General features: G+C 47.3%; 1 protein-coding gene across 1 annotated transcript in view; it reads left to right on the top strand.

Annotated features, from left to right (window-relative positions):
• ZNF536 (zinc finger protein 536) overlaps nucleotides 1–18,530 on the top strand; it is a 487,592-nt gene that overhangs the window by 52,925 nt on the left and 416,137 nt on the right. Inside the window, exon 2 of the mRNA XM_033225583.1 lies at nucleotides 5,905–5,974. The gene's annotated coding sequence lies outside the window, so the exon portion shown is untranslated. The remainder of the gene's footprint in view (nucleotides 1–5,904; nucleotides 5,975–18,530) is intronic.

An 18,530-nucleotide genomic window follows, 5' to 3' on the forward strand; every position in this document is an offset into this window, starting at 1 on the left:
TTGAGACTGAAGGGACAGTTTGTTACTCACAGTTCTCAAGAGGAAGACATGCCATGCCACGCGGGGGCCACATGGGGAAGCACTAGGGTTCCTGAGAGGCAGAAGGTGGGAGGGGAGAAGATGGACAAGAGCCTTTATTGTAGCTTCCCAGGGAAAGGCAAGGCAAGGCAGGGTTGAGAGGGTTTGAATTGGCTCGTTTGAGTGGTTTCCACAGTCATGGACCATGGGGGTTGCTTCTAGTTGTCTGGTTTCTGGCCGTGGGCAATTAGGGTAGGAGGATAGTGGCCCCAAGTGGGAGGGCCCTGTGAGAGCCCAATAAAGGTGGTGTTGGCGATGTGGTTTGGACTGGCTGTTTTATGTATAAAAGGAGCTCCCAGGGAGTCATTTACCAACTCTAGAAATGGGCTAGCTTTGGGCAGGACAGTCCTTCTGGGGCCAGCAAGGCCCCAAGATATCAGAGCATCAGAACCTTTTGGTGAACACACCTGGACCCTGGGCTGAGGCTGGTTCCCTGTGCCCCTAGGGTCCCGGTCCAGGTAAGCATGGCTTACTCTGGGCTCTCCTTACTTTTGGTGTTCTCCTTGCAGGTCTCACCACTCTGTCATGGAACACATCCCGAATCTGCCTGCCTTTCCCCTGCCACTGCTGTCTCTCCAGCTCACACCAGATCCTCCCTTACCTGCACACCTGCAGCAGCCTCCCCCGTGGGTCCCCCTGCCTCCTCTCTGGCCCCCTCTTTTCTGTTCCTTCCATAGCAGACATACAGTGCAAATAGATCATGTTTTTCCCGTGATCTAGGTATGTGGATCCTAAAAAGCCTATCTTCATCCATTCTCTCGCTCACTCTCCATACCCAGGCCTCAGGGAATGTCTTGGTGCTCCTTGAATGCATCGTCTCTGTCCAACCTCAGGGCCTTTGCACTCGCCGTTCGCTCTTCCTGTACCACTGTTCCCCGCATTCTCGCAGGGCTCACTCCCTTTCTTTATTCTGGTCCGTCGCCAGATGTTGCTTCCTTAGAGAGGTCTTCTCTGATTGTCATGGTCATTTCCTCCAGCTTTATTATCTTCTTAGAGATTGTTATTTGTTGGTATATTTTACTTTTGTCTTTCATTTGAATCTGGTCTTGGAAACATGAGCTCCACGCAGGTGGACACGGTGTTTATCACTGGATCCCCAGGAACAGAACAGAGCCTGACTGCAAGGGCCCTGGATGGGTAATGGTTGAGTGAGTGGCTGATTCTCTGAGGCTCCTCCCTGGGAGCTTTCCATATCAGGACTCCCCACTCCTGTTGGAAACCTGTAGCAACAATGGGTGTGTCATTTGGGGCCATGTTCATCCCCCAGGGTTCTCTGAGAAAGTGTCCCTCAATGCTTGGGGCAAAACTTCCAGATCCGGTTGGAGGAGCTGCGGTTTTTTGGTCAGGTCCTTGTTGCTAGTGGAACTTGAGAATATCAAGCTCTGGGCTGGGAGGAGGTCTTAGAATCATGGGAGGGAAGTTGCCAGCACCCGGGGGGGGCGCCGGAGAAGAGGCCCTGTGTACCTTTGGACGCGGAGTCTGCTCTCGATAGAGGGTTCCAAGGCATTGCTTGGGAGTCACTGCGCTCAGGTGTCATCTAGGGGGAGACTTAGTTGGGCACCCAGCTGTTTCCCCTCTGGAGGTCTTAACCATGTCCTTCCCTGGGCAGAGGGCTGAAGGAGCCGGGCTGGCTTTCTCTCCAAATCCTCCTTGCGCAACTCTTTTTCTGGAAGGAAAGTAGTTTCCCTGGCTCCCAAATGCCACTCACTCAGATGCCTCTGCAGACAGCCCGTGTTCCTGCTGCCAGGCCTCCCAGTGACCCACCTAGGGAAGGGCCATCCTGTGTCTCCCCAGGAATATACTCCACCTCCCGCAGGAGAGAATGGAACATGGGCCAGGAGGGGGAAATTGAAGCAGCCCTCACACCTTTCCTTCCATCCATCCGCCTTGCCTCCATCCGTCCATCTGCACTTTCATCCTTCCATCTGCCCCTTTTCTTTCATCTTCTCTTCCACTTTCAGACTCTCTCTTTCCTCTTGCCCTCCTTACTTTTGTTTTCCCTCCCCCTTCCATTTTTACATCCCTCTCCATCCTTCTGTCCTTCTCTCCTCCCTCTCTACATCTTTCCTCCATCCTTCCATTCCCATCCTCCTGTCTGTCCTCCTTCCATCCTTCTGTCTTAACTTCCCTCCTCCCCTCCCTCCCATCCATCCAGGTCCTCCCACAGAGGTGAGGGGCTGGGAGGAGAGTCTGACACCACCGTTTCCCCACATGCCGGACTGTCCTCTGCATATGCCTGGGGCTTGCTGTGGCCTCAGTGATGGTGACGTTCATTGCTGCTCTCATGTCCTCAAATTGTCATGGTGCGGGGTGGAGACAGGTGTGCGGTGCCCACAGGCACAAAACTCGCTGGCCTGGAGGACCACTCTTTGTTAAACTCAGGGCCCATCTCAGAGCCATGGCGATGCCAGGGGTACCCCGTCTCTGCTCACCTCTTGACTGGCCAATCACCCTCTCCCTCAGAGCCCATGGGTCTGAGTCGAGCAAGCTATGCTTTTGCTCAGGGAGGGTTTCTCTGGCTCCTTCAGAGCTCCTGTGTAGGCAGCTCTGGGAGGATATGGGAGGGAGGAGGGTGCCCCGTCCCCTTTGGGGAGCCCGTGTGGCCTCCCGCTTTGGTGGACAGAGGGGCCCGTGCAGGGCTAGCTTGTAAGTCGGTGTTTGGCGGGGCTCATTCAGTGAACACGGCTGGGCTGCTGGGTGGGTTCTGCCTTGCCTGTGGAATTCACAGGGATGGGAATGTGTGTGCTCAGGGTAGGCCCAGTGTGTGCCAAGATGGGTGAGAGCTGCTGACGCACCTTCCACTTCCTCGCTTGATTGGTGCCCATCCATATCTTCCTGTGCTCCCACTTCCCCTTTGAAGTCCTTCTCTCAGAACTTTCCACCCCTCCTCTTGTCTCCCCTTCCTCAGAGAGACCTTGGAAATACCTCTGGCTCTAGGAAGTCTCCCTTTCTTCCTCCTCACTCCTAGCACCCTGCATCCCTGCTGTACTCTAGCCATGTCCACCCAGGAAGTAGCCATTCAGGCTTCCCTTCTTCAGCTCCTGCAAACCTTCTCACTCCCCTTTCTGGAAGTTGAGGCCACTCTGTTGCACTTCTGTGCCCCTCCTTGGCCTCCAGCCCTGTCTCCACCAGGGCCCTGCCTGCACTTGCTTAAGGGCTTGAGTCAACTCTGCCCCACTCCCAGTGCCCTGCCTTTGTTGTGCTCCTTGTCCTGGCAACCGGGACCTTTACACGATGGGTGATTTCTGCATCCAATGGGCAGACCTGCTTGGCCCCTGACCTACCCCAGAGGCCCCAGTGCACCACAGGTGCTGGGAAGGGAGTCTCCAAGCCACTGAGTGAACAGGCCTCTTAAGCTCATCCACGTTGCTGGGGAGGGCTGTGTGGGAGCCTTATCTGTGCTTTAAGAGGGAAGCAGGAGCCATCGGTGTACAGTGGGTGGAATTTCAAGCACTGAAACACACCTGTGGAGGTTCCCTTATTTTGATGAGGTGGCAGCTACCCAACCCCTGTTAGTTCATACCATGCTTTCTGCCACCTTTTCAATCTTCCCCCCTCCCACCGCTACTCTGAACTGCACCAAACTGGGCTCGTGGGCAGGGTCTACAGGGTGAGGGGAGGCCTCATGTCCAGTCTGCTTCTGGTTATGCCACTGACTGTGTTATCTCTAAATACAAGTCACTTACTTGCGCCAAAAGAGCTGTTTCTTTCTTTGAGGAAGACAGAATGACTCTGCTGGTGCTTCCCTTCCTCCCCACCCTGCATCACGAGAGCATGTGCGGTCGGATGCAGTCACCTTTCCCCGACCCGCAGTAACTGTAACGACATCAGACACCAGGATCCTCCTCCTGTTTAGACTGGATCAGAAAAAGCACAGATGGAACTAACTTGATTTCTTTTCCTAAGGGCCCAGTGAGGCTGTACTCATCGGCTGCCCTGCTGGCATGTTGGGCTAACCTTGCTCACACAGGTCAGACACCTTTGCATAAACCCACTAATCCATCGGGAGAGCATAGCCTCCAATGTAGCTATGAGGCTTGTGCTGGGCCCTTTGATGATTTAGAGCGTAGAACCTGACGGGTTTGTGCCCATCACTGCCCCGGTGCCAACTGCAGGAGACGGTGTTCTGATCAGTGGCGTGAAGCTGGACAAACCGGTGTGGGATTTCCCCTGATGAAGCCTCTCTGTGTTCTCCTGTCATTGGCATTTACAGGGCTTCTAAGTGAATGGCCCCTGGAGAATAGTCCTAGAATTTTGCAAGTCATGAGCCTAGATATAAAATCTGAGTGTGTCTCCCATCTCCTGCAACCCCCTCCCTAAACATAAGGAGGTCTTAGAGCAAAGCAAATAAGTGTTTTCAGAGCCAGCTGGGTGCTGGGGACCTGTTTAGATCAGCGGTAGGACAGAACCTTGGAAAGTGTAACACTGGGCATTTGTTCCTCCTTAGATTTTGAGTGACACAAGAAAACAAAACAAAACAAAACAAAATACAAAAGATCATCTGATTCAGGAGCGAGAGAGAGACAGACAGACAGACACTGAGATGTAATTTCTTTCCTTGTTGGAGATGGTTGAGATGTCAGCTTTTGCTTTATGTCTCAGGATAGGCAGGTAGAAAAAAGCTGTTTATAGACAGCAGCTTCCCTGTGGCACCCTGAGAAAACACTTTTCAAGCATGCAGTCAGCAAACACCTTTTTGGTTGCCAGAAATCAGCCTTGGAGTTGAGTGAAGTGTTGCAAGCCAGTGGTTCAATCAGTACAAACTTCTTGGGCTGGAGCTGCCACCAGTCCTCCAAATGTATCTTCTGGTTTTCCATGTGCAGAATCAGATTTTTTGAATCCATGGCAAAATTCTACCTCTGTGATCAGAATTTACAACTTCACTTTCAGTAAAATATAATTTATTAAGGGAACTTATGTTTGCCCTGTAACATCCCTTCTGTGACATGGCAAAACAAATGAGAATCCGAATTGCACTGGGTGAGGAGTGGGCTAGAGATCACAGGCTAGGGGCTGGCCTTCCTTGATTACCCCCTAGCCAGCAGCTCTGCAGCCATCATAGATGAACATCCCAGCTTTCCTTCTTGGCCTTTATCACCTCTGAGCATGCCATAGGAGGTGAGATCACCCACGTGGGACTTATTTCAGTGATAACACAGAATGAAGTAGTAGAAAATCTCACTGGCCGCTGCTTTCCTGGTCTGGGTTTGGGGGAGAGGACTTTGATGCCAAACACATCTCTAAGCCTCTGTCAGTGGCAGATTCCCATTCTGTATCCATTGGCTACCAAACAGGCTTGGCCAGTTGAAATTTGGGTAGAATTTTGGTCTACTGTAAAGGGCTCCACAAATCAGGGAAAAAGCAAGAACCCTTGGGTACTTCCTCACTTTGAGAATTCTAAAGAAGAGAGACAGCGAGAGAGAGAGAGAGAGAGAGAGAGGAGAAAGATAGAGAAAGAGAGAGGAGAGAGATAGAGATAGAGATAGAGAGAGAGAGAGAGAGAGAGAGAGAGAGACCTTATAATATTAGCTCGTATTTTTTCTTCTGTCCCATACAGAGAAGATAAGAGATGGTTAGAAGTTCTTTTTGTGCAGGTGGCGATTTCCCACTGAAAACAAGCTGAGGAAATTTGGTTCATTGCAGCAAAGGTCACATAGTTCCCATTTTTTAAATTGCTCAAAGAATTGGGGGCAGTGGGGGCTATTCAAGGTTTTTAGGCTCTCAACTAACCCAGCAAATCGTTACTTTGGATGAATGCTGTTTATGTGACTTACTGAAGTCGACATGTGTGACATTTACAGTTTCTAACAGGTCTTATTTTTGCAGTTCCTGACCACCACGGCTTTAAGAATATCCTTCAACCAGGAGGGAGATCCATTGCTTTAAGACTTGCCTGGTAAGGACCATCGATTTGTAGTTTGTTGAACTGGTGTCTGTCTGTGAGTTTGTGGGGAAGTCCAGGCTGCCTTCTCTGGGCTGCTGATCCCTGTGTAGAGCTATGGAGAAACTTCCAGAGTCACAGGTGTCTGGGAGGTAGCATGGGTTCCACATCTTGTGGGTGGGGTGAACGTGCAATGTGGAGACATGTTCTTGGGTCTCCGAACGGGTTCACCCCATGAGGCAAAGCCCAGCAAGGGTGACTTCTTTCTCTCTTGCATGACACCCTGAGTCCCTGTCTGCCAGCCAGCAGCCTGGAACCAGGGCTGAGAGCTGGAGGGGCTTTTGCTAAAGGCCAAGTGACCTCGTCCAAGTGCCACCTGCTGTAGGGCTCGTCATCACTCACTGGGTGACTCAGCAGCTTGGCCCAGTCTTGGATGAATCCTGTCCCAAAGCAGCTCCGTGTTTGTCACCTCAGTCAGACTCCAGATCACAGACTCCTGGACGGGAGTGTATTTCCGGCGCATGAGCTGGTACAAACTTAAAATACAAAAGAAAGAGCGACATGTGTATTTGATATCTTCGGTGGCCTCATCTTAGGCTGCCCTGATATCTCTGTAAACTCACCCTCAGATGTAATTAGCCAAGCCCACCTTCTCCTGACCACACATCTCAGAGGTCACTACATAAACCAGGGAAATTGATAGCAGAATTATGCACTCAGGAATTAATTTTATATTGTACTGAATATATATATCTATATATTTTATTGTGACTTTATCTTGCTGGAAAAGTGCTTACTTCTGATTTTGTGGATATTCCTGACCGTGGATTACTTTTATTTTGGTTTTTACACAACAGTTATAGTAGAAATTTGCTGTTTTATTCTTACCTTCTTAGTAAAAATCCTTTTATCACACAATGGGTAATTTATATCCATTACCAGGCCTTTCAATCCTTTTCAGTGGGGCTGTCAGTGCCGTTGGCACAGTAATGATTAATGTGATCTAATAATAGTGTACCATTATATTACCTTAGTAAAACATGTACCAACACCCTATTCCGATCTACCAAATTCATAGCTTCCTATAATATTTTTGTTGAAAGACAGGATTACTATTTTTCAAAGCTGATTTTTTCCCCTTTAACATATTTAATGAAATTCACAATTCTTTGCCTTAGTAATCCTGTGCATGTGACTGCGCTTGGTGGGTGAATTCCACATCTGTAGGCCCTGTTGTGATTTGTCAGGAGAGAGGTCCAACCATCCCAGCGATCTGTCAGAGAGATTATTTCATTTTTGTTGGGCCTGGGTTGTTTTGCCTTGAAGAAGAAGAAAAAAAGTGTCGGTTTTCCAGCCCCTTCTGATGCGTAATAAGGAAGGTGTGTTTTAGATTGAAAGGCAAAGGAGGAAGTGATTTGGTTTTTCCTCCCCTCTGTCACCTGCCTCTGTGTGCTGGTGAATCAGAGGTATAGCTGAGCCAGTGGAAGTAGCTTCAAGCCGCTTCCCCAGAAATGCCCCTCTCTGACCCATCCGCTCCTCTCGCTGTGGCCCAGCCTCTCTGGGTCTGACACAGGGTCTTTCACATTTGGCATTATTGAAATTTTGGGCTGGATGGTGATTTGTTGCAGGGCCCTCCAGTGCACTGTAGAATGTCTTGCAGCATCCCTGGTCTCTGCCCACTAGATGCTGGTAGCATGCCCCCACCAACAATTCCTCCATTGTGACAATCAAAATAGCTCCAGATATCGCCATATGTCCCCTGGGGGGGCCCAATCAGCTCTTGTTGGTCTAACCTAGTAGGAACAAGAGCAGATATTTTTAGTGTGTGGGGGAATTCCTGTGGGAGTTCCAGAGTTCCATGGTGCTTCTTCAGATGTCTTCGGCTTTGGGGGAGAAGATGTGCGGGTGAAGACGGCCCAGGGCATCCTTTCCTTGGCTGAAATACAGCCCTCTTCCTCCTCTCTCCCTCCTCCTCTGTCAGGAGCCTGGCCCGAGCCAGGGCCTGAATCTTAGCGTCTTCCACTTAAATCCCATTATAATCACGCTCATGATTGATAACATTCCACCTTTTCAAAGGGCTTTAAAATCTGTGTCAACCAAGGATGACATTATTGTAGTGCGGGCGAGATGTATTCAAACAATTACACACTCAAATCAAAGTGGGAAGGTTTGTCCTTCTATCTCAGCGCCTTTGTGTGATGTGGCTTCAGCCAGCACCGCAGTCCTCACAGCCCCGGAGACCTTCAACAGAAAAACAAATGGGAAGAAACAGGTTTTGCCCTTGGTACCACTCAGCGTGGAAGGCAGCTTGGGTATTTGGGCTCCTTAGGGCTAGAGGCTGGGGGAGCAAGGAGAGATTGTTAAGCATAGGAGAGAGAGAGAGACAGACAGAGAAAGAGAGAGGGAGAGACATAGACAGAGAGGGAGAGATAAAGAGAGAGACCGAGAGAGACAGAAAGACAGACACACGCACACACACACACACACACACACACACACACACAGAGAAGGAGAGAGACAGAGAGAGAGAAATCCTTGTTTTGATTTGGAACAAAAACTAATTCTCCAACAAGGCAATCAACTGAAATCAGGAAAAGTATTTTGATACAAAATTTATATTGAAATACTTGAATCTTGATACGTGTGCACCCACATACATGTATATATTTAAATCAAGGATATAGACAATGAGAAATAAAGCTTCTGTCATAAAAATATTGCGTGCAGTATTTGCCCTTAGATAATTCTGCCACGTTGGAATACAGTTTTGTACTGTTAACATTTCCATACGAGACACTCTTGTTTGTTTTTACAACTGATCCTTGATGATAACAGCAAATGAGGAAATGGCTCTGATTTACCTTTGTGTTAGGAAGATTTGGAATCCATTGTGTTGTTTGGTGCAGGAAGCATTTTACTGACCTACTCCTTTACTGGTTTCTGGTCTGTCTCTCCTACTGTGATGTAAGAGTGGTGAGGGTAGGGGCTTATGTGTTTTGTTTCTTGTGGTTTCCTTAGTTCCTAAAATGGTGCCTGATGGACAATAGCTTCTCATTAAAGCTTTGGTGACTAGATGGATGGATGGGAGGATGGATACATAGATGGGTGGATGGATGGATAGACGGGTGGATGGGTGGGAGGGTAGGGTGATGGATGGATGGATTGATGAATGGATGGCTGGATGGATGAGTGGATGGGTGGGTGGGTAGGTGGGTAGATGGATGGGTGAATGGGTGAACGGATGGATATGTAAATAAATGGATAGATGAATGGATGAATGGATAGATGAATAGACAGATGGATGGGTGGATAAATGGGTGGATTGATGGAGGATGGATAGGTGGATAGATCGGTGGATGGATGAATGGATGGGTGGTGGGTGGATGGGTAGATGGATGAGTGGGTAGATGGATAGATGGATGGATGGATGGATGGACAGATGGACAGATGAATGGATGAGTGGATGGATGGATGGATGGATGGATGAGTGGATGGATGGGTGGTTGGGTGGCTGGATGGGTGTGTGGATGGATGGATGGATGGATGGATGGATTGATAGATGGGTGGGTGGATGGATGGATGGGTGGGTGGATGAATGGGTGGGTGGGTGGATGGATGGATGGGTGGATGGGTGGATGGATGGATGGTGGATGGATGGATGGGTGGGTGGATGGATGGATGGGTGGATGGGTGGATGGATGGATGGTGGATGGATGGATGGGTGGGTGGATGGATGGATGGGTGGATGGGTGGATGGATGGATGGTGGATGGATGAATGGATGAATGGATGAATGGGTGGACGGGTGGGTCTCTATCTCAAGCCCTAACATGTACCTTAGAATATTGGACTCATTGATCTAAACGAATTCTCACTTTTATCATCTATTCACTCATTAGTCTCCCAAGCATTTTTTGAAAGCTTTATTTTCAAAATCTAATGATCAATTATAACAAGGCATTTTCTTTTAGTCTAGTTTTTCAAAATGGAAAAAGATGTCTAGGACTGTGCAAGGCAACCTCTGTGAACTGAAAACCACCCTGTTATAAAAATGTCTTTAAAAATCCACAAGAGCACATACACAGATGACTGAGACTGAAGGCATGGAGGTCATGTAGGTGAAGATGGTCTCTTTCCATGTAGGATGTGGATGAGGGATTTATGAGGCTAAAAGGACTTCCTGCCCACGTGACCGGATGTCTGTCTCCTAGGCAAACCTCTGCAATCTGCACTGTATTCCATGTTCTTCTGGAGATTTTCGTGTGCACTCTTCAGACCTGCCATGCATTGGTCTTTGTGGGGCTTGCCACTGCTCAGTCCTGTGAGGTCAGCTGTCTTGAGGAGATAGGCTGAGGCTCTGGGTAGTGGGATTCCCAAGTTCTAGCATGGTATGTGCAACGTACCCATCTATTGGAAAACTTATTCTTGGTGATGAGAGTGGTCCAAGTTACCTCACCCGTGACTTTTAAATTATTGTACCATGGACATTAGAGCAGTACCAGTGAGAATGTACTAAAGAAGAAAGATAAATGACCTCTACGTCTGACAGTGTGTTGCAAAGGTATAGGCTTTGGAAGCAGGTTGGAACCCTGGCTCCACAATTCAATAGCTGTCTGACCCAGTGTCAAGGGACTTGCACTTTAGTTTTCTCATCTGTAAATTGGGAACAGTCTGGTAGATTACACTGTGTGATCCACTTAAAACACTGCCTCGTTCAAAGTAGGCATTTAATACAAGCATGGCACTGTTATTATTTTCATTTCCTCTCTTCCATCATCTTTCCCCCTTTCTCCATCTTTATTCAAGATTAATGAAAATATAGGATATTTTCAGATAATTAGGCTTTTCCTCTCAGTCTCATACCAGTGCTAGGAACCCCAAGATGTTGCCAGGCATGTGGTCTTTCCAGCATCCCTTGAGTCCTTGGTTGGCAAGTTCAGAGAACGTCAGAAAGGGTGGTGAGTCTCCTAAGCCAGCTTCTCCATCCCATTCCTTTGTGAAGAAGCATTGTTGACACACCACTGGGGGCTTGGGATTTGCTTGGTGTTTGAAGAACGCATTCCTGAGATGGATGCCACGTGGTCACGGCGGGTGGGTGGGGACAGCCAGCCCTTAAAAGAGAAGGGAGGCCTGTGGTTTTTCTCCTCCACCCCTTCACAAGTGAGACTGTTTTGCACCATGGACCGGTTTTATATTTTTAGCTTCCACTGAAATTTAATGTTTTGCTTTTGGTTTATTATGTATGCAAGTATCTTGCTGATAAATTACATGTGTAATTGTACCATCGTAACCACTGCTAGTCAGCGACAACATGTAATTAAACTCACCCTTGTAGTCATTGAACTTTTCTGTCCCTGACAAGATCACTGACCACTCCAAGGAGGGTGTACCTCCACGTATGAGCCACACGAGTGCCCGAGTGGCCGGACCACCACGGGGGATCCAAGGGTTGGCTCATGAGGTCCAGGGGTGCTTCTCCCTTTATATCTGTGTCTATGATTATTGACTCCAGAGTGGGTGCCTGGTAAATACTTTTGTGAGTGAATCTTAGAATTTTCTTCAGTCACCTCTGAGCCCTCTTTTCATAGGCTCCCCAATGCCTATCCTGCTCATTTTTTAGGGGTGTTTGTTGTTCTTCTGCCCCATGCCAAGGGTAAGCTACAGCCTGTGACTCACATCCAGCACACTGCCTTGTGTATGTGTTTTTTTTACATTTAAGAATTTAAAACAATAGCAATAAAATACACATAATATAAAACTTAACTATCTTGACCATTTTAGAGTTCAGTGGCATTAAATAGTTACATCACTGTGCAACTGTCACCACCTCCCGTCTCTAGAACATTTTGAAACTGAAACTCTAGACCCATTAAATAACTCCCCATTCTCCCTACCCATTCCAGGTCCTGGCATCTGCTATGCACCTGTCTGTCTCTGTGAATTTGACTACTCTAGGTACTCTATATAATGGAACCATATAGTATTTGTCATTTTATGACTGCTTATCTTGCTTAGTAGAATGTCCTCAAGGTTCATCCATATTGTGACCTGTGACAGAATTTCCTTGCCTTTTAAAGCTGAAAAAGATTCCACTATACAGTATGTATATACCACATTTTATTTTATTTTTTGTTTGCTTTTCTTTTATTTTGAGACAGGATCTTACTTTTGTTCCCCAGGCTGGAGTGCAGTGGCACGATCATAGCTCACTGTAGCGCCATACTCCTGGGCTAAAGCGATTTTCCTGCCTCAGCCACTTGAGTAACTGGGACTACATGTGTGCATCACCGCTAATTTTTAATTTTTTTTTTGTAGATATGGGGTCTTGCTATGTTGCCCAGGCTGCTCTTGAACTTCTGGGCTTGAATCATCTGCCAGCCTCAGCCTCCCAAAGTACTGGGATTATAGGCATGAGCCACTGCACTCGGCCCCCTATGTTGTTTATCCACTCACCCGTCAATAGACACTTGGGCTGCCTCCACCTCATGGCTATTAGAAATAATACTGCTGTAAGTGTGGGTTTACATGTTTCTTTTTTAAAAAGTTTTACTTTAAGTTCTGGGATACGTGTGCAGAACATGCCAGTTTGTTACATAGGTGTACATGTGCCGTGGTGGTTTGCTGCACCTATCAACACATCATCTAGGTTTTAAGCCCTGCATGTATTAGGTATTTGTCCTAATGTTCTCCCTCCCTTTGCCCGCCACCCACCAACAGGCCCTGGTGTGTGATGTCCCGCTCCCTGTGTCCATGTATTCTCATTGTTCAACTCCCACTTATGAGTGAGAACATGCACTGTTTGGTTTTCTGTTCCTGTATTAGTTTGCTGAGAATGATGGTTTCCAGCTTCCCTGCAAAGGACATGAACTCATCCTTTTTTATGGCTGCATAATATTCCATGGTATATATGTGCCACATTTTCTTTATCCAGTCTATCATTGATGGGCATTTGGGTTGGTTCCAAGTCTTTACTTTGTAAATAGTGCTGCAACAAATATACGTGTGCATGTGTCTTTATAGTAGAATGATTTATAATACTTTGGGTATATATCCAGTAATGGAATTGCTGGGTTAAATGGTATTTCTGGTTCTAGATCCTTGAGGAATCACCGCACTGTCTTCTACAATGGTTGAACTAATTCACACTCCCACCAACAGTGTGAAAGCATTCCTGTTTCTCCACATCCTCTCCAGCATCTGTTGTTTCCAGACTTTTTAATGATCGCCATTCAAACTGGCGTGAGATGGTATCTCATTGTGGTTTCTATTTGCATTTCTCTAATGACCAGTGATGCTGAGCTTTTTTTCATATGCTTGTTGCCCGCATAAATGTCTTCTTTTGAGAAGTGTCTGTTCATATCCTTCACCCACCTTTTGCTGGGGTTGTTTGTTATTTTTCTTGTAAATTGGTTTGTGTTTATATGTTTCTTCAAGACCCCGCACTTAATTCTTTTGTGTGGAATTGCGGGATCTATGGTAATTCTATGTTTAATTTTTTGCGGAACTGCCATACTGTTTTCCCTAGTGGCTGCACCATTTGGCATTTCCACCAGCAGTGTGCCAGGTCTCCCTTGGTGGCAAGGTCACACCCTTGCTAGCACTTATTATTTTCTGTTTTTATGCTAGCAGCCATCTTCATGGGTGTGCAGTGGCTCTTAGTATGGGTCTGCCTGTTCTCATACGGCCTATGAGCTACGAATGGCTTTTCCATTTTTATATGATTGAAAAGAGTCAAAAGAAAAATAATGTTTCATGATACTGGAACATTGTATGAAATTTAAATCTCAGGGCCCATAAATAAAGTTTTATTGGCATGCAGACACTCCTATTTGTTTATATGTTGTCTGTGGCTGCATTTATGCTACAAAGGCAGAGTTGGGTAGTTGAGACAGAGACTGTGTGACCCGCAAAGTCTAAAATAGTTACCACCTGGCACTTTATGGGAAACCTTTGCCAATCCTGTCCTATGATAAGTGCTGTATGCTTTCTCTGTTTAACCTCCTCTCTAATCCATTTTGCAGACACAGAAACTGAGGCTCAGCAAAGATAAGTAACTTGTACAAGTCACACATTACCTAAACAGGGCACATGTGCCTGTCCGTGTGACTCCAAATCTTGCAGTCCTCACTACCATATTAAATGAACAAAATCATTTGAAGATTGCTCTTTCTAGAGAACTGTTTTTTTTTCTCTTTTTCTTGCTTTTTTTTGAGACAGAGTCTCACTGTTGTGCAGGTTTGAGTGCAGTGGCATGATCACTGCAGCCTTGACTTGACTTCCTGGGCCCAAGCCATCCTCTTGTCTCAGCCTCCCAAGTAGCTGGGGCTACAGGCATGCATCACTACACCTGGCTACTTTTTTTGTATTTCTTTTGTAGAGACAGGGTTTTGCCATGTTACCCAGGCTGATCTTGAACCACTGACCTCAAGCAATCCTCTTACCTTGGCCTCTCAAAGTGCTAGGATTATAGGCGTGAGCCACTGCTAGGCCTCCAGGGCACTTTTCTGGGTGTTTTTAGTAAGCCTGAGGTCAGGTCCTAGTTGAGAAAAAAAAATTGTAATTATACTAAGATGTGATGCGGTCATTGGGAGAGGTAGCCAATTGAGGGAGAGAATGAAGATGGAAGGAGAAGTTAGGTGAGCTAAGCTTTCCTTTAATTCTTATGTTTAAGTTCTAAGACCTACGCCTTATGTTGCATGGCAAGATGAGCTTTCAACTCTAAGGAGATAGTTTTAGGATGCAGGCATGTCGACACGCACAGGATTTCCTCAGGATTAGAAGAAAAGCCAAACCAATCAATAACTTCTTCTTGCATTAAAAAAGTGAATTATTTCCATAACTGAGAGGAAAGTAAGCCAGGGTCTTCAAGGGAACCTGTTGATTGATTCTTTCTCCTTCATTCTTCGGATCGCATGTTGTTTGGGGTAATTTGTAGCATAGATACCTTTGGCCCACCCCAACACATTTTTCCCCAAATGTAGAGATCTGCTCTCCTGTCTCTCAGAGGCTGTCTTGGGCACTCCTTTTGTCTCTGGGGCTCTGATGGTCAGTGGATGCGTTGTTACTGTTGAGGGAGTGGTTAGTTCTCTCTCTCTGCCTCCTCCCCTTCTCGTCACCCTCTCTGCCCACCAGGATGTGTGGACTTGGTACCAGGAACCTTCTGATATTTCTTGATACAGAGGACAAAGCATGGATAGTTATTTGTTCTTTCTTCCACGGGAGAAAAGTCTTAATTGATTTTACATATTTGTGTGCATTATGGAAATCACCCATCAGTCCCAAGTACTTAGGGGATGTTGGGGGCTGCAGGAAATGGCTGGTCTTGCGTCTTTCTCAGGCAAAGAGATTGTGGTTCTCCTTTTATGTTTGGGAATGCACGACATTCCCCCCCGCCTGCCAGCCCCCAGCAACTACTGTATTTCAACAATAGGCTTCACGCGGCTGCAGTGTGAGGCACAACAGTGTTTTTCATGAACTTTTGGCTGTGGTTTAGGCCTGGCAGAGCTGGACTCTTACCCTTAGAGTTTTCTGGCTCGATTCATTTTGCACAAAGGAAAGTACGATAATCGGAGTTGCAGGATGATAATGTGATCGGCATGTTAGCACATTGCAAGAAAGACAGAAATGACTTTGGAGTTTGCATTTCATCCTTGAAAATGTGCAGTGCTGCCTGAGCCAAGGGGCCTGTACTTAGTAGGAGCTTGATAAATACTGGAAGAAGGGATGAGGGTGGCAGTTGCTTTGTGCCTGAGAAGAGGCAGGAGAAGTGTGTGTTTACCTATGCCCATACATTTTGGAAACAGGGAAAGCTATTAAGTTTTTTCTTCCTGTTTAAAGATGAAGTTTGGGTCTTGACCTGGTGTTGTTCTCTACCTGCCTGGTTGCCCAGTAGGTGGTGGTAACGTGGCCACAAATTCATTGGACCTTGAGTTCCCTGAGTCTTCTGCTCCGACGGCCCCTGTCTTTCACTATCTCTTGCCAATGAGCAGCTAAGCATTTATTGAGGGTCCCTGTGCTCAACTCTAGAGGGGGGAGTGTGGCCCTCAACATGGAGGAGCTTGCTGCCCAAAGGAGAGGGAGTTTTAGCTGGGGAGGTAGAGGCACGTGTATTTGTTGAGGTGGCCGTGAAGGGGTGCATGTGTTGAATTTTCCCTAACCCCAAGTCATTTTTATTTTCTTCCTGCAGTACCCCAAGAAAATAATGAAGTTTTTCTAATGTGGATGTGTGTGTATTATTTCATGTCTGAAAACAGTTAGTAGTACAAAATGATGCTCTTGAGTGAGCTGAACTCAACAGAATAATTTTTGTTCCTCAACAGAATATAACTTGAGACAACACTGACAGTTAAAAAATGTAAGTATGGCATATGCGGGAATCATTCACCAAATTTGTTTCTCCTCTCTAGGCCCCAGTGTGTGTGTGTGTGTGTGTGTGTGTGTGTGTGTGTGTGTATGTATCTAAACATGACTTCAATGTTTTTAGAAATGTGACATCCCAAATATGATCAGGTCTCCAGTAACAAGAGAGTGGGTGGCCAATGCCCCCATGAGTGGCAGACTCCCTAGAGAAGGTTTTGGAAGTTTGCAGAATTCTTGCAAGATACCCCTACCCTGACCCTCCAAACTCAACTCCTGCTTCCTTAGGTGGGGCAGACTCCTCTCTCCTCTCCTACAGGGACTGAAGGCTGAGAGAAGCTTGTGAGGGAGGTTGAGGCAGGCATGCTTAGATGAAGGCTACATAGGTATGGGAAGGAGCGCTGCTCTTGGAGTGAGGAGGCTGGTTTTGATGTCTGTCTGCAGTCCACAGCCTGGGCGACATTGGAGAGCCTCAGGCCATTGCAACTGCAGGCTGTTACCTGAAGGGTGGGCATCTAAGGTTCTTTGTAAGTCTTAAACAGAATGACCTAGACCAGGGTGTCAGGAATGTACACACAGAGCCCTGGGGGTCTTGGTAGCATGCAGATTCTGATTCAGCAGGTCTAGGGGAGTGAGATTCTGCATACTTAACGGGCTCCCAAGAGATGCTGATGCTGCTGGTCCTCAGACCACGCTTTGAGTAGCAAGAGACTGGAGGGGTAATTCTCAAACTTGGCTATCGATTATAGCAACACAGGGAGCTTTTAAGACCCGGCAGTGTCTAGGCCTCCTCCCAGGCCAATCAAATCAGGGATTGCCCTTCAGGAAACAGTGTGATTGGAGGCGGGGGTGGGGAGGTTGTCTGCTCGCTTGTAACCAAGGTATGACACTATGGCTGGAGTAGTGCTGTGGATCTCCAACGTGAGCAGGTGTCAGAATTGCGTGGAGGGCTATGAAAAAACGTTGGGCCCCAACCCACATTTTCAGATTCAGAAGGTCTTGGGTATCATCCAAGAATTTGATTTCTAACAGATTTCCAGGCAATGCTGTTTCTGCTGCCTCAGGAACTCCACTTTGAGAACCACTGGTCTAATGTAACCCCCTGCCAGTGGATATCCATGAAGCAGAAACCTCCAGGGAGTGGGAGCTGGGGGCTCCAGGACACACAGAGCCCTGCCTCTGAGGTCACTCCGTGCACATCTGTTTTACACAGTGAACTGCCTTGGAAAACTTTCACTTGAAAAAAATTGTGGGTAGAAAAAAATGTTTGAAAACCTCTGAAGCAAAGGCAAGAGTTTTAATCATAGGGATGGCGGATGTTCATTCTTTAATTGAGGGGCAAACCAGGCAGGATCCTTGGTCCCTCTTGTTGCCAGATGTAGTGGTGTTTGCTCCTAGTCCTGCCCTGTCGTGCAGGAGGTGTTTTCCATGCTGAACTCCTGGCTCCCTTTTGCATATAAGAGTTCACACCTGTCTGGAGGCCTCCATAGGGCCCAGATCAGTGTTGGGCAGGGCAGCTCAGCTTGTGGGGAAATCCAATGTGTGCAGCTGCTAGCGCCTAACAACTGTGTACTGGGCGTCAAGCACCATGCTCATTTATATGCATGGTCTTATTTAATTCTGTAGTGACCTCATGTAATAAGTACTGTCATTATCCCATTTCAGAGATGAGTATTTGATGCTACCTCCCAGATTGACAGTGTCCAGGAAAGCAGCTGCAGTGGAGGTGGAAAGGCAGTAGGATTCCCTGATTGGTAAGGGCAGTGGAGTGTCATGGGGAAGTCTTTGTGCTTGTTGGTGTCTTGGGAAGAGAGCAGAACAGTGCCCTGTCAGCCCCGCAGGTCCCAGAACCCACTATCTGGGCCAGATAACAGAACTCAGAGCCTTTGGTTGCCTCAGGAGATGTCACCATGGCTGTCCCTTCTTGGTCAAAGTCCCTGTTGGCCAAGATGTCCTGGGGAAAATGGGCAGTGAGGTTCCTTCTGGGTGCAACCCTTTTGTATGGCTCTTGATAGTGCAGAGGGTTCTGGGAGGAGGTTCTGTGAACTAGCCGGGGTGAAGAATGGGTGGATCTCTCCAGGGCTCAGGTCCTGTATCTGTGGCTGCCATCTCTAACCATGGAGAGCTGGCTTGGACGGCTCTCAGCTTGCTCTCTAGCCCCAGGGAGGCTAAACTGTGTCCAAAGCTGCAGGTTTTTGCTGAGACATCAGGAAAAA

The sequence above is a fragment of the Trachypithecus francoisi genome, unplaced genomic scaffold (assembly GCF_009764315.1).
Source record: "Trachypithecus francoisi isolate TF-2019V2 unplaced genomic scaffold, Tfra_2.0 Lachesis_group12, whole genome shotgun sequence".
Lineage (NCBI taxonomy): Eukaryota > Metazoa > Chordata > Mammalia > Primates > Cercopithecidae > Trachypithecus > Trachypithecus francoisi.